The sequence below is a fragment of the Amphibalanus amphitrite genome, unplaced genomic scaffold (assembly GCF_019059575.1).
Source record: "Amphibalanus amphitrite isolate SeventyFive unplaced genomic scaffold, NRLGWU_Aamphi_draft 000325F_arrow, whole genome shotgun sequence".
NCBI lineage: Eukaryota > Metazoa > Arthropoda > Thecostraca > Balanomorpha > Balanidae > Amphibalanus > Amphibalanus amphitrite.
In genome coordinates, this window is record NW_024881820.1 from 228,602 (window position 1) to 245,729 (window position 17,128).

At 52.6% G+C, this 17,128-nt stretch overlaps 1 long non-coding RNA gene across 1 annotated transcript; it reads left to right on the forward strand.

The window, feature by feature from the left end:
* The first annotated feature begins 26 nt into the window (after nt 1-26).
* Nucleotides 27-4,459, forward strand: LOC122388511. Its single transcript, XR_006257801.1, has 2 exons — nt 27-139; nt 3,903-4,459. It is a non-coding gene; the product is annotated as an uncharacterized LOC122388511 (long non-coding RNA).
* The last annotated feature ends 12,669 nt before the right edge of the window (nt 4,460-17,128 follow it).

A 17,128-nucleotide genomic window follows, 5' to 3' on the forward strand; every position in this document is an offset into this window, starting at 1 on the left:
AATATCATAAAAGTTAAGCTCGGCCCGCCATATTTACGGAGTTACGTAGGCTTGAATTTCAAGGTCATCAGCCCGAGCACCTATAATTTTCGCCAAAATTGGTATGCAGGTTTTCAGGGGTGCTGAAGAACTTGATTTCGTAGGTATAGTGTGTTTTGGTGTGAGTTATTGTAATTCTAATCTTTTGCACATTGCCTGATTTGCGACACAACTTACAAAATTGAAATAGCAGTTGTAAGTAGTGTCAGTGTCGCAAGTTGACCTTGCCTTGGGGAAGAGCTCACAGGTCATTCGGGTCATTGTCTCGAAATTTACGTGGTACGTGTAAATTTGTTTGAACTTGAGATCCTGAAAATTTTGTTGCAATCCGTTGAGGCTAACGCAAGTTATAGAGCTTGAACTGACAGGTCGTCTATGAGGCCTCCATCCATGCCAGCGAGAGTGTTGAAAATGGTGCGTAATATGCTATTTCACATTTATTGGGGTATTCAGGGATTGGAAGTAGCCTAACACCATTCCAGCAACTTGAACTAGGTACTGGCGAATCCAGAGGGGTGTTCACGGGCACCGCACACTGCTGCGTGCAGTGTGTGCGGTGCGTCCAGCAGGCGTGGGGGTAGGGGATGGGTAGGTGGTTCTGACGTCACGGCTGCGTGCGGTGGATGGTCCGCTGTGGCCAGTCCCGACCGGCCACAGCGATCGCTGTGTGCGGTGACGGAAGGCTGACGTAGGGACGCAGTGGGCGGAGCTTCGAGGCTGTGTGCGGTCCGACCGCACACAGGGCCCGTGAACAGCCCTCAGAAAGACGGTCTTGGACGTTGCAAGGGTCATCCCCCAAAAATTCTCCCGATTCCAAAAGCGTGTCCCAGATGACCCCCATGACCTCCAATGAGCTCTGTGATGACCCCAAGTTGACCTTTTTGACCTGACGTGTCCCAGATTACCTCCGTGACCTCCAGTTTAGCTCTGATAACTCCAAGCTGACCTCTGTGACCTGGCGTGTCCCAGATAACCTCCATGATCTCCAACAGAGCTCTGTGATGACCCCAAGTTGACCTCTGGGACCTCACGTGTCCCATATGACCTCTGTAACCTCTAAGTGATCTCTCTGATGACCCCAAGCTGAACTCAGACACCTGACATGTTCCAGAAGACCCCCAGTTGAGCTCTGTGATGACCATAAGTTGACCTCTGTGACCTGACGTGCCCCCAAGTTGCCCTTTGCGACCGACGTGTCTCAGCTGCCTCCGTGGTCTCCAATTGAGCTCTGTGATGACCCCAAGTTGACATCTGTGACCTGACGTGTCTCATATGACCTCTGTAACCTCTATGTGACCTCTATGATGACCCCACGTTGACCTGTGTGAGCTGATGTGTCCCAGATGACCCCCATGATCTCCAACAGAGCTCTGTGATGACCCCAATTTGACCTCTGTTACCTGATGTGTCCCAGATGACCTCAGTGACCTCCAATTGAGCTCTCTGATGACTCCAATCTGACCGCTGTGACCTGATATGTCCCAGATGACCTCCAATTGAGCTCACTGATGACTCCAAGTTGACCTCTGTGACCTGACGTGTCCCATATGACCTCTGCGACCTCTAAGTGACCTCTCTGATGACCCTAAGCTGACCTCTGTGACCTGACGTGTCCAAGATGACCCCCATGGCCTTCAATCGAGCTCTATGATGACCCCAAGTTGACCTCTGTGACCTGACATGTCCCATATGACCTCTGTGATCTCTAAGTGACCTCTCTCATGACCCCAAGCTGACCTGTGTGGCCTGACGTGTCCCAGATGACCTCCGTGGTGACCTCCAATTGAGCTCTGATGACTCCAAGCTGACCTCTGTGACCTGATATGTCCCAGATGACCTCCAATTGAGCTCACTGATGACCCCAAGTTGACCTCTGTGACCTGACGTGTCCCATATGACCTCTGCGACCTCTAAGTGACCTCTCTGATGACCCTAAGCTGACCTCTGTGACCTGACGTGTCCAAGATGACCCCCATGACCTTCAATCGAGCTCTGTGATGACCCAAGTTGACCTCTGTGACTTGACATGTCCCAGATGACCTCCGTAACCTCCAATTGGGCTCTTTGATAACCCCAAGCTGACCTCTGTGACCTGACGTGTCCCAGAAGGGCCCCAATTGAGCTCTGCGATGACCATAAGTTGACCTTTGTGACCTGACGTGTCCCATATGACCTCTGTGACCTCTAAATGACCTCTCTGATGACCCCAAGCTGACCTCTGTGACCTGACGTGTCCCAGATGACCCCCATGACCTTCAATCGAGCTCTGTGATGACCCAAGTTGACCTCTGTGACTTGACGTGTCCCAGATGACTTCCGTAACCTCCAATTGAGCTCTTTGATGATCCCAAGCTGACGTCTGTGACCTGACGTGTCCCAGAAGACCCCCAATTGAGCTCTGTGATGACCATAAGTTGACCTCTGTTATCTGACATGTCCCTGATGACTTCCGTGACCTTTATTTGAGCTCTGATGACTCCACGCTGACCTCTGTGACCCGACATGTCCCAGATGAACTCCAATTGAGCTCTCTGCTAACGCCAAGTTGACCTCTGTGACCTGACGTGTCCCAGATGACCCTCAATTCAGCTCTGTGATGACCCTAAGTTGACCTCTGTGACCTGGCGTGCCCCCAAGTTGCTCTTTGTGACCGACGTGTCTCAGATTGCCTCCGTGGTCTCCAATTGAGTTCTGTGATGACCCCAAGTTGACCTCTGTGACTTGGCGTGTCCCATGTGACCTCTGTGACCTCTCTGATGACTCCAAGTTGACCTCTGTGACATGACGTGTCCAAGATGACCCCCATGACCTTCAATCGAGCTCTATGATGACCCCAAGTTGACCTTTGTGACCGACGTGTCTCAGATTGCCTCCGTGGTCTCCAATTGAGTTCTGTGATGACCCCAAGTTGACCTCTGTGACTTGGCGTGTCCCATATGACCTCTGTGACCTCTAAGTGACCTCTTTGATGACCCCAAGCTGACCTCTGTGACCTGACATGTCCCAGATGAACTCCACTTGAGCTCTCTGCTAACCCCAAGTTGACCTCTGTGACCTGACGTGTCCCAGATGATCCTTAATTGAGCTCTGTGATGACCTTAAGTTGACCTTTGTTACCTGACGTGCCCCCAAGCTGCCCTTTGTGACCGACGTGTCTCAGATTGCCTCCGTGGTCTCCAATTGAGTTCTGTGATGACCCCAAGTTGACCTCTGTGACCTGACATGTCCCATATGACCTCTGTGACCTCTAAGTGACCTCTCTGATGACCCCAAGTTGACCTCTGTTGCCTGACGTGTCCCTGATGACCTCCGTGGCCTTTATTTGAGCTCTGATGACTCCAAGCTGACCTCTGTGACCTGACATGTCCCGGATGAACTCCAATTGAGCTCTCTGCTAACCCCAAGTTGACCTCTGTGCCCTGACGTGTCCCAGATGATCCTCAATTGAGCTCTGTGATGACCCTAAGTTGACCTCTGTTACCTGACGTGCCCCCAAGTTGCCCTTTGTGACCGACGTGTCTCAGATTGCCTCCGTGGTCTTCAATTGAGTTCTGTGATGACCCCAAGTTGACCTCTGTGACTTGGCGTGTCCCATCTGACCTCTGTGACCTCTAAGTGACCTCTCTGATGACTCCAAGTTGACCTTTGTGACCTGACGTGTCCCATATGACCCCCATGTCTCTCTCTCTCTCTCTCTCACTCTCTCTCTGTCTCTCCTCTCTCTCTCTCTCTCTCTCTCTCTCTCTCTCTCTCTCTCTCTCTTTCTCTTCACGTGCCGGTGTCGCGGATCCTATAGGCAAATTTTGTACATACCAGTGTTGATCCCCAGTCTCTGACCGGACATGTATTTTTCCTTCCCGCAGGATGCCGGCGGCGGTGACGACAGTGCGCCGGCGCACATCTCTATGGAGGTGGACACGGCGACCCGTGGACGACCGCCGCTGCCGCGGTTTGCTACAGGTGGCCATGGCCACTAATCTGTTGGAGGAGGCGCCCCCGGCACAGGTCCCAACCGCCGGAGACGCGGCAGAGACCGGGCAGTGGGCTGGCTTCCAGTCGCAATGCGACGCGGTCGTGACAGCGTCTCAGTGCACAGGAGCCGCGGCTGTGGACGATTGTTGAGAGACGGCGCGGGGCACCGATAGAAGCTTGTCTGCTGGGCATCAAATCCTGTCTGCTGGTGGTATATATGTAATGCCGCGTAGCCCGGTGTCCGTGATGATCTTTTAAGGCTGAGCTAAGCTACACTAAGCGTGACCGTCCAGGAAACTAAAAAGCACCCACGTGTACTGCGTGCTCGTGCTCACTGGATTTCCTTGATACCGGCTTCTACGATTATCCATATTTTCCTTGAGCTACCGTATGCCCACATAAGCGTGATAACGAGCGAGTGCCATGCCGATAATACGATATGTATGAACAAGAATATCTTGTGATTGAAATTGCACAGCGATGCACTACCGAAGTTCATCGCTGAAAATTGCATCTAGACCTGTGTAATTTCTTTCTGTTAGCTCGACAGTAGTTTCGGTAGCAGACAGTATGTAGACTACTTGTGTCTTGTAGACAGTAGAGCTCGTCTTGACGGCGAAATGTCATTGTCCAATTTTTCACTGTCCGGCGTCCGCGGGATGACATTAACACTGTATGTCACGCCGTGCACATTATGAGCTGACCTTTCCGTGACCTCTCAATGGTAGCCCGCTACATAGCCATGAGGGGTCGGTGTGTCTGTCGTTAGGCGTCCCGGCCGGTCCGCCGGTCTCCGGCTGTCTGGGTGACGAACGGCGTCTGTGGCGACCCCGCGTGGGACGCACCAGCCGCTGGCTCTCCAGCAGACGGCGCACGACCTGGGTGTTACCCGTTGCCATTATCCATTATCCATTAGCAATCTACATGTGCCTATGTCTGTTTTCGTTGTGAATAAATGTTTGCATTGACAAGCGAGTTGAAACATCTTCAATCGCCCAGTGTCATTCGATGCAATGCCCGATCACATGCCGTCGAAAAGGTTATCTCACTCCACGCTTGGGCTCCTAGATTTTCGCGCCTGATGGGGGAGGGGCTGAACCGTGAACCCCCCCAGTGAAGGGGCTGAACAGCCCTCCATCCCCTCGATTTCAACTCAGCTCCTTGACTAGATACGTGTGTTGGTAGTATTAGAACGAGTATTAGAACTCTACCTGAGACGAGGCCGCTTGAAGTACCTGGTGCCCTCACCCTGCTGACCTTGAAAGACACGAGCCTAAACTTTTAGTGTAGCACAGATGCATGCTAAGGCGTGCCAAAGAACGGCGGCGCTACCGTCTGATCGCTTTCAAAATGACCTCACTCTATTTCTCGTCAAAAACTGTAGCTTGATCACCACGATTCTATATTTACTTTGAAACTGAACACGCCCAGCGCTGGCACACACGCGGAGCGGCTTCACATGCGTATACACTCGGTCATCACATGTGGGCATTACACGAGGCCCGGCCGAACAGAACTTGGTGCCGCTAGCGGCCTGGTAGTGCACGGTCAGGCACGGCTCGAAGCCGACGCCATTGACGACGGCCAAGTGCTCCATGTCCTTGACTAGCTGTGCGGGACCGATGCGGTCCACGAAGCGGAAAGGTCCGCCGGTGAGTGGCGGGAAGCCGAGACCCAACACGCTGGCTTCGAGGTCGCCACGTCGAGACCTGTCAAAATGCGGTGCACTTAAGGCCTACAACTGAGGCAACCACAATCACGAGTCAGGAGTCAGGTTAATAGTGGCAATACGATTCATATAAATAGATTGAGCTAAATAAATCAGGCTATGAACTGAATAATTCGAGTCACATCCACCTTCCCAGCTAGCAATGTGAATCTCTCACCGACGTCGGGCTCGTCTTCCATAGCCTGTTCGGTGAGCCCCAGAAGCCGGGCGCCATCCACAGAGCGGGCGACGAACGCGTCGGCGTACTGGGCCAGACCGAGAGAGCGCAGCCAGCCGCCCACCGGAACGCAGCTCCATTCAGAGACCTGACAAAGAACGGAACGGTCACTCTACCTGTACCATAACATTGCAATATTTTCACTGTCCACGTAGCCATCGGGAGTCGGTGTGCCGAACCCTACCTGTGTGGTAGCAGCGCGAAGCGGAGCGCTGGGCGTCGGGTCCACCACGACCGGCGCCGGCACTCCCACCGGCCACAGCATCACGGCTCAGTCTTAACAGCCTAATATCAGCAAACATCCGTCTCTAGAAAACCAGCAGCACGTGACGTACCGCTAGTAGCCCTGTAGTGCTCGCAGCAGCGTCAAGCTCTCCTGGCGACCGACGAACAATGGACGGTCAAAGAAAGTGAGGGCAGGAATATGGTCAGGGTGGGATCAGATATACAACTTACGGGAGCTGACAGGAGCTGCCAGGAGCCTACGGCAGCTGTCATGAGCTGTCATGAGCTGCCAGGAGCTAAAAGGAACTTACGGGAGCTGCAAGAGGTCCACGGAAGTTGACAGGAGAAAACAGGAGCTTACGGGAGCTGCAAGGAGCTTACGGGAGCTGACAGAAGCTGACAGGAGCGAGGTTACAGCTAGGCGAGGTCACAAAAGTCGGTATAGGTCACAGGAAAACAAAAGAATGTCACAGGTAGTCACACGAAGACGACGAGGTCCTACGAGGTCACAGGAAGTCAGGCGAGGGTGGGAGAAGCCACTCAAAGTTCAGCGAGATAAAAGGAGGTTGAGGAAAGCTCACGTGGTCATGCGAAGTCTCTAGAGGTCATATGAGATCACAAAGAATCAGTAGAGGTCAGATGAGCTATAATAAGTCTGGCGACGCCCCACAAAGTCAAACAAGTTTTTTCTTGTCGTGAATGACGTGTGAATGAGCTAGTGTGTGTGAGGAGAGGTGCCATGAAATAAGCTGAAAAGCTTTTGCACCGATCCCGGACTGTAGTGTATGATGTCTACGCATGTGAAAATATTCAATAAAACCGAGCAAACAAAACAAACAAAACAAGATCACGCATTGTCCTACGGTCGGGGAGGTCACACGGAAGTTAGGTGAGGTCACATGAGGTCATCGCAATCAAGCGGTTTCACTTACATACTCATGTTACTTCCCCTTACTTTGCGTGACCTCGTGGGTCATCACCCGACAACTGCCCTCCCAAGTGCTCAGATACCTATCCATCTCGCCCCACCTGCGGACGAGTATTGGCGCCGCAGGACCCACCTGGTGAGGGAGGCTCCGTTCGGAACTGTCTCCGTGTCCGTCTCGATCCGGGCTCGCGGCGGTGACCAGCGCGTCCTCTGGCGCGTCACCAGTCGCAGCAGACCCGACGTCAGACGACGCAGCTCTGGCAACGCGGTCTGCATGCGGCTCCAGGTGGCGCGCTACCGAGAGCGCAGACTCCGTCACGTGGCGCCCGCAGCTGCCACCCGCCACCAGGCAGGCGCCGTCCAGGGCCGCCACCAGCTGCTGCAGCTGGGTCAGCAGCTCGGCCTCCCGGCGCGGCCGGCGCAGGGTCGGCGGACGCAGCGACAGCGCGCCGTCAGCCAGCGGTTCCAGCCGGGTCAGCGCCGGCAGGTCCTCGGGCGGCAGCTCGCGGCACACATTCTCCTCGGCGGCGGCACTGAGATCGCGCACGGCGCGCTGGAGCACTGAGAACTGGTGGGACGACGGGTGGTACCAGTCCCGCGCACGACCGGCACACAGCGCAACGAACTCGACCGGAAAACGCACACTGTCACACGGTGCATATCCCGTCACTTGATTCGACGGGCGCGTCCTCACATCCGAGAACCGACTGGCGTTCACTGTCAGAAGTTCGTGACAGATTAGTGGCCATGGCCACCTGTAGCAAACCGCGGCAGCGGCGGTCGCCCACGGGTCGCCGTGTCCACCTCCATAGAGATGTGCGCCGGCGCACTGTCGTCGCCGCCGCCGGCATCCTGCGGGAAGGAAAAATACATGTCCGGTCAGAGACTGGGGATCAACACTGGTATGTACAATATTTGCCTATATGATCCACGACACCGGCACGTGAAGAGAAAGAGAGAGAGAGAGAGAGAGAGAGAGAGAGAGAGAGAGAGAGAGAGAGAGAGAGAGAGAGAGAGAGACAGAGACAGAGAGAGAGAGAGAGAGAGAGAGAGAGAGAGAGAGAGAGAGAGAGAGAGACAGAGAGAGACAGAGAGAGAGAGAGAGAGGAGAGAGAGAGAGATGGGGGTCATCTGGGACACGTCAGGTCACAGAGGTCAACTTGGAGTCATCAGAGAGGTCACTTAGAGGTCACAGAGGTCATATGGGACACGCCAAGTCACAGAGGTCAACTTGGGGTCATCACAGAACTCAATTGGAGACCACGGAGGCAATCTGAGACACGTCGGTCACAAAGGGCAACCTGGGGGCACGTCAGGTCACAGAGGTCAACTTATGGTCATCGTAGAGCTCAATTGGGGCCCTTCTGGGACACGTCAGGTCACAGAGGTCAGCTTGGGATCATCAAAGAGCCCAATTGGAAGTTACGGAGGTCATCTGGGACATGTCAAGTCACAGAGGTCAACTTGGGTCATCACAGAGCTTTATTGAAGGTCATGGGTGTCATCTTGGACACGTCAGGTAACAGAGGTCAGCTTGGGGTCATCAGAGAAGTCACTTAGAGGTCGCAGAGGTCATATGGGACACGTCACGTCACAGAGGTCAACTTAGGGTCATCAGTGAGGTCAATTGGAGGTCATCTAGGACATATCAGGTCACAGAGGTCAGCTTGGAGTCATCAGAGCTCAATTGGAGGTCACGGAGGTCATCTGGGACACGTCAGGTCACAGAGGTCAGCTTAAGGTCATCAGAGAGGTCACTTAGAGGTCGCAGAGGTCATATGGGACACGTCAGGTCACATAGGTCAACTTGGGGTCATCAGTGAGCTCAACTGGAGGTCATCTGGGACACGTCAGGTCACAGAGGTCAGCTTGGGGTTATCAGAGAGCTCAATTGAGGGTCATCTGGGACACGTCAGGTCACATAGGTCAGCTTAGGATCATCAAAGAGCTCAATTGGAGGTTACGGAGGTCATCTCGGACAAGTCAAGTCACAGAGTTCAACTTGGGTCATCATAGAGCTCGATTGAAGGTCATGGGGGTCATCTTGGACACGTCGGTCACAAAGGGCAACTTGGGGGCACGTCAGGTCACAGAGGTCAACTTATGGTCATCGTTGAGCTCAATTGGGGCCCTTCTGGGACACGTCAGGTCACAGAGGTCAGCTTGGGATCATCAAAGAGCCCAACTGGAAGTTACGGAGGTCATCTGGGACATGTCAAGTCACAGAGGTCAACTTGGGTCATCACAGAGCTTTATTGAAGGTCATGGGTGTCATCTTGGACACGTCAGGTAACAGAGGTCAGCTTGGGGTCATCAGAGAGGTCACTTAGAGGTCGCAGAGGTCATATGGGACACGTCACGTCACAGAGGTCAACTTAGGGTCATCAGTGAGGTCAATTGGAGGTCATCTAGGACATATCAGGTCACAGAGGTCAGCTTGGAGTCATCAGAGCTCAATTGGAGGTCACGGAGGTCATCTGGGACACGTCAGGTCACAGAGGTCAGCTTAAGGTCATCAGAGAGGTCACTTAGAGGTCGCAGAGGTCATATGGGACACGTCAGGTCACATAGGTCAACTTGGGGTCATCAGTGAGCTCAACTGGAGGTCATCTGGGACACGTCAGGTCACAGAGGTCAGCTTGGGATCATCAAAGAGCTCAATTGGAGGTTACGGAAGTCATCTGGGACACGTCAAGTCACAGAGGTCAACTTGGGTCATCACAGAGCTCGATTGAAGGTCATGGCGTCATCTGGGACACGTCAGGTCACAGAGGTCAGCTTGGGGTCATCATAGAGGTCATTTAGAGGTCACAGAGGTAATATGGGACACGTCAGGTCACAAAGGTCAACTTATGGTCATCGCAGAGCTCAATTGGGGCCCTTCTGGGACACGTCAGGTCACAGAGGTCAGCTTGGGGTCATCAAAGAGCCCAATTGGAGGTTACGGAGGTCATCTGGGACATGTCAAATCACAGAGGTCAACTTGGGTCATCACAGAGCTCGATTGAAGGTCATGGGGGTCATCTTGGACACATCAGGTCACAGAGGTCAGCTTGGGGTCATCAGAGAAGTCACTTAGAGGTCGCAGAGGTCATATGGGACACGTCACGTCACAGAGGTCAACTTAGGGTCATCAGTGAGCTCAATTGGAGTTCAGCTGGGACATATCAGGTCACAGAAGTCAGCTTGGGGTCATCAGAGAGGTCACAGAAGTCATATGGGACACGTCAAGTCACAGAGGTCAACTTGGGTCATCATAGAGCTCGATTGAAGGTCATGGGGGTCATCTTGGACACGTCAGGTCACAGAGGTCAGCTTGGGGTCATCAGAGAGGTCACTTAGAGGTCGCAGAGGTCATATGGGACACGTCAGGTCACAGAGGTCAACTTGGAGTCATCACAGAGCTCAATTGGAGATCATCTGGGACACGTCAGGTCACAGAGGTCAGCTTGGGGTCATCAGAGAGGTCACAGAGGTCATATGGGACACGTCAGGTCACAGAGGTCAACTGGGGTCATCATAGAGGTCACGTAGAGGTCAGAGGTCACGTAGAGGTCACAGAGGCCAACTTGGGGTCATCAGAGAGATCACAGAGGTTACAGAGGTCATATGGGACACGTCAGGTCACAGAGGTCAACTTGGGGTCATCATAGAGGTCACGTAGAGTAAACAGAGGTCATATAGGACACGTCAGGTCACAGAGGTTAGCTTGGGGTCATCACAGAGCTTAGTTGGAGGTCATCTGGGACACGTCAGGTCACAGAGGTCAACTGGGGTCATCATAGAGGTCACGTAGAGGTCACAGAGGTCATATAGGACACGTCAGGTCAACGAGGTCAACTTGGGATCATCACAGAGCTTAATTGGAGGTCATCTGGGACACGCCAGGTCACAGAGGTCAACTGCGGTCATCATAGAGGTCACGTAGAGGTCATATAGGACACGTCAGGTCACAGAGGTCAACTTGGGGTCATCACAGAGCTCAATTGGAGGTCATCTGGGACACGTCAGGTAACAGAGGTCAGCTTGGGGTCATCAGAGAGGTCACATGGGACACGTCAGGTCACAGAGGTCAACTTGGGGTCATCACAGAGCTCAATTGGAGATCATCTGGGACACGTCAGGTCACAGAGGTCAGCTTGGGGTCATCAGAGAGGTCACAGAGGTCATATGGGACACGTCAGGTCACAGAGGTCAACTATGGTCATCATAGAGCTCACGTAGAGTTCACAGAGGTCATGTAGAGGTCACAGAGGCCAACTTGGGGTCATCAGAGAGGTCACAGAGGTCATATGGGACACGTCAGGTCACAGAGGTCAACTGGGGTCATCATAGAGCTCACGTAGAGGTCACAGAGGTCACGTAGAGGTCACAGAGGCCAACTTGGGGTCATCAGAGAGGTCACAGAGGTCACAGAGGTCATATGGGACATGTCAGGTCACAGAGGTCCACTTGGGGTCATCACAGAGCTTAATTGGAGGTCCTCTGGGACACGTTAGGTCACAGAGGTCAGCTTGGGGTCATCAGAGAGGTCACAGAGGTCATATGGGACACGTCAGGTCAGAGGTCAACTGGGGTCATCATAGAGGTCACGTAGAGGTCACAGAGGTCATATAGGACACGTCAGGTCACAGAGGTCAACTTGGGGTCATCACAGAGCTCAATTGGAGGTCATCTGGGACACGTCAGGTAACAGAGGTCAGCTTGGGGTCATCAGAGAGGTCACAGAGGTCATATGGGGCACGTCAGGTCACAGAGGTCAACTTGGGGTCATCAGAGAGGTCACAGAGGTCATATGGGACACGTCAGGTCACAGAGGTCAACTGGGGTCATCAGAGAGGTCACAGAGGTCATATGGGACACGTCAGGTCACAGAGGTCAACTGGGGTCATCATAGAGGTCACGTAGAGGTCACAGAGGTCATATAGGACACGTCAGGTCACAGAGGTCAACTTGGGGTCATCACAGAGCTCAATTGGAGGTCATCTGGGACACGTCAGGTAACAGAGGTCAGCTTGGGGTCATCAGAGAGGTCACAGAGGTCATATGGGACACGTCAGGTCACAGAGGTCAACTTGGGGTCATCAGATAGGTCACAGAGGTCATATGGGACACGTCAGGTCACAGAGGTCAACTGGGGTCATCATAGAGGTCACGTAGAGGTCACAGAGGTCACGTAGAGGTCACAGAGGTCACGTAGAGGTCACAGAGGCCAACTTGGGGTCATCAGAGAGGTCACAGAGGTCACAGAGGTCATATGGGACACGTCAGGTCACAGAGGTCAACTTGGGGTCATCATAGAGCTCAATTGGAGATCATCTGGGACACGTCAGGTCACAGAGGTCAGCACGGAGTCATGAGAGAGCCCTATTGGAGGTCACATGGGACACGTCAGGTCACAGAGGTCAACTGGGGTCATCATAGTAGTTCGAAAAAAAATCATAGAGCTCACGTAGAGGTCACAGAGGTCAAAGAGGTCATATGGAACACGTCAGTGGGTCATATGAGGTCAACTTGGGGTCATCACAGAGCTCAATTGGAGGTCATCTGGGACACGTCAGGTCACAGAGGTCAGCTTGGGGTCATCAGAGAGGTCACAGAGGTCATATGGGACACGTCAGGTCACAGAGGTCAACTGGGGTCATCATAGAGGTCACTTAGAGGTCACAGAGGTCACAGAGGACAGAGGTCATATAGGACACGTCAGGTCACAGAGGTCAACTTGGGGTCATCACAGAGCTCAATTTTAGATTATCTGGGACACGTCAGGTCACAGAGGTCAGCTCGAAGTCATGAGAGAGCTCAATTGGAGATCATCTGGGACACGCCAGGTCACAGAGGTCAGCTCGGAGTCATGAGAGAGCTCTATTGGAGGTCATATGGGACACGTCAGGTCACAGAGGTCAACTGGGGTCATCACAGAGGTCACGTAGATGTCACAGAGGTCATATGGGACACGTCAGATCACAGAGGTCAACTTGGGGTCATCACAGAGCTCAATTTGAGATCACCTGAGCCACGTCAGGTCGCAGAGGTCAGCTCGGAGTCATGAGAGAGCTCAATTGGAGGTCATATGGGACACGTCAGGTCACAGAGGTCAACTGGGATCATCAGAGAGGTCACGTAGAGGTCACAGAGGCCATATGGGACACGTCAGGTCACAGAGGTCATTTTGGGGTCATCACAGAGCTCAATCGGAGATTATCTGGGACACGTCAGGTCACAGAGGTCAGCTCGGAGTAATGAGAGCTTAATTGGAGGTCACGGAGGTCATATGAGACACGGTAGATCACAGAGGTCAACTGGGGTCATCACAGAGCTCAACTGGAGGTCATGGGGGTCATCTGGGACACATCGTCTTTGGCATTGGGAGAATCTTTTGGGGGATGCCCCTTGCAACGTCCAAGATCGCCTTTCTGGACTCACCAGTAGTTGCTAGAATGGTATAAGGCTACTTTATATCCCTGAATATCCAAATGAATGTGAATATAACATATTATGCACCATTTTCAACACTCTCGCTGGCACGGATTGAGGCCTCACAGACGACCCGTCGGTTCAAGCTCTATAAGTATAGCTCTATAGGTTCAAGCTCTATACACATTAGCCTCACCTCAGAGGCTAATGTGGGTCCTTACAGGCCAGCATTGGGCCCTCAGAGGTCAGTGTGGGGCCCTAAAAGACCGGCATGGGTCGACGTTGGATCCCAGGGCGCAGCAGAGCGCCCTCAAAGGCCAAGGCGGGCCCTTAAGCCTGAAACAGACTCTTCCCGCAGTCAGGAAATCGCATGCGAGAGCCTACTCAAATACATGGAAGCACGCTCGCATCAATCGCTCGCACCTCCCGCATGCGATTGATGTGGGGAGAGTTATCATGTACTTGAATAAGCTCTGGCATGCGAGTCCCTGAATGCGGAAAGAGTCTGTTTCAGCCTTAAGAGGCCGGTATCGGGCATTCAGAAGCCAGTGCGGGCCCTCAGAGGCACCTTAAGGTTACTTGGGACGCCAGAGACAAATCAGGCCACCGGAGGGCAGTGTGAGACCCTCTTACTTTTTATAACTTAAGTCAGAACCTTTTGATTGGAAGGATTCACAAGGACAGAGCCCCCGCTAAGCGAAGCTTGTTGCGTTGACCCTGCCCTCTACCCTCCGATCGCGCAATTCCGGTTCTATGGCAGAATTTAGAGTCCAAAGTTTAACGTGCGCGCATAGCCGCGCACGGCCGCACCCCTCACTGACTTCGCCTGACTACGACCTGCCACCAACCGCAACCATATCTGTCAGGAGGCCCATAAACGTCAAGCGCCCGTCGCGCTTCGAGCCCGGATTGTTATAACCGGGAACGCGTGCTCTCACCACGCGGAGACCAACGCTCCACCAACTGAGCTACGGGACCGGCTATCCCTTACGCCAGTTGGGGCCCCCTGAGGCCGGTTTAAGGGCCCGCAGAGGTCAATGTGGGTCCTCAGCGGTCAATGTGGGCGCTTGACTGGCACTGAAGGCCCCTCAGAGGTCAGTGTAGAACCCTCAAAGACCGGTAGGGGTGCTGTTAATAGCTGGCGTGGGGTCCTTGAGCCTCGTAACAATCGAGCAAGGGTCAGGGTCCCATACGCCCATGGGGGACAATCGTTTTTTGGGGGGGGGGCACTTTGGGGGCATGGCCCTGAAAGCCCCACCCTTGCCACCGCCAATGGCAAAAGTAGGTTGGAAGTATCTCCTACGCAATTCCACACGTGCAAGGCTCACCCTCTTGCTCGCTCGTTTATCGCCCCAAAAGGCTTCTCACTGGTTGCACCGGCTGCGCTGTAGTGAGCACCAAATTGACAACATCTTATTTTACACATGGAACATGCAGTGGTGCCTGATGGTCACCTGTATGCACCCAGTGCATTCTGATCCTTGATAGAAATTAGAAGGGATGTCAAGGCTAACCTAAAAAAAAGACAAGTAGGTCAACCTAGTGGTTGCATATAAGCCTCTCAATAACGCTATATAAGCAGAACAGCTTTGGATTGAGAGCGAACTTATGATAAAGAGCACCCCACTTCAGACAATCAATTCCCACCACATTCGCCTTACCTTGTCCCGTAGCGTGTCGCGCAAGCGCGAGTAGTCGATGCGCGGCACCAGCTTCAGGTGGACGGAGCTCTGGCCGGCGTCGACGTAGTCCACCTGTGCGATGTCGTCCTTGAAGATGCCGCGCTTCAGGCGCACCCAGCAGCCGCGCTTCAGCACCAGCTGCTCCTCGACGACGGGCATCACGTCAGTCATCACCTTGAAAGGCGGACAGAGACCAGAGAGAAGGGATCCGTTAGCGTCCTTTATCAGGCCTCATCTATAACTGAACAGACCCCGGGACTCACTGTCAACCAGTCAGAATGTGAGGATGGTAATGGGTGACAAAAGCTGTTTGGCCTCACCAGGAACATAAATGTCATCTTAAGAAATTACCCAACGTTTCACATTTATTGCTTAGTCATGGGTCTTAGAGTGCCTAAGACCTAAGACCCATGACTAAGCAATAAATGCGAAACGTTGGGTAATTTCTTGCGTTTTTCCCCCTTTTAAAATGAATTAAAAAGTTTAGGCCATACATGCACTATAATGTCACATAAGAGGGAAAGGTAAGCTAAATATATCTGTGGTGCCGTCACTGTCCCTGAATGCAGTCCAACATGAACAGTGGGCCTTACCGTTCAAGATATGCCCTACCAGTGTTAACAAACAACTATTATCCACTGAGCAAGGGCTACTGAGCCTGGAGCCAGTGTGCCCACTTCAACTTACCCCTTTGACAATTGCATTGCCATTCCTTCGCCTTCTACTTCACTTCCCTGTCACTTAATCAAAATCCTCGCAATTATTATGCAGCACATCAACATAACCGACAAATTCAATTCCACCACCCATAAGTCGCCAACCCAACTGATGCAAATCACACGTCATCACGCGCAATAATGATATCACGCGTTATCATTATTGGATTAGCCTTATCCTAGCCATATCCTATTAGCCTTACTTCAGTGTGTAGTAAAACATTTGAGCGCCTGCTTTGCGAAGACCTTACAAACTATCTCGAGTCTAACAATATCCTGTCCTCTCATCAATATGGGTTTCGGGCTAACAGGTCTACCATGGACCAGCTCCTTTTGGTCTATGACAATGTATCTAAGAGTATGGACAGAGGAGGAGTCACCGACTTGATTCTCTTTGATTTCAGCAAGGCTTTTGATGTCGTGGCCCATGTCCTGCTGCTTGAGAAACTACGATGTTTGGGAATCCAGGGTAGAACACTCTCTGCCATCCGTTCTTTCCTCACCCATCGCTCAATGAGTGTGTGTATCCAAAACCACACCAGCCAACCAAGGCCAGTTCTTAGCGGTGTTCCCCAGGGGTCGGTGTTGGGGCCATTACTCTTTCTAGTATACGTTAACAGTATTGCATCTGAACTTTCCTGTAGTCATAAGATTTTTGCCGACGACCTTAAGATTTATGCATGCATAGAATACCCTAGCTCTCCCGCACATGCTCCCTCATCCCCGACTACTGTCCAGCGTGACATTGACATTCTTTATAGTACGGCGGCTTCATGGGGATTACACATGAATGTCAAAAAGTGTGCTGTTCTCCGCTTTTCCAGACTTTCTGCTCTCTCGGGTCCTCCCTTGTACACCCTGAATGGCCAACCTATCCCCTCCGTGTCCTCAGCAACTGACCTTGGAGTTCTTGTAGACACCAATTTAAAATTTCATGGTCATGTGCATAAGATTGCTCACAAAGCTGGTGGCCTCGCCCATAGTTTTCTCAGGTCAACTGTGTGCCGATCCCAGAAGTTTATGTTGTTTTTACTAACTACGCACATCCGGCCGCTAATTGAATACTGCTCTTGCGTGTGGCACACCGGATTTGTCCAGGATTTGCGGTTACTTGAGCGAATCCAGCGTCGCTGGACAAAGCAGATTGACGGTATGGCCCTTCTCCCCTATGGAGAGCGTCTACAGCTCCTAAACCTTTACTCT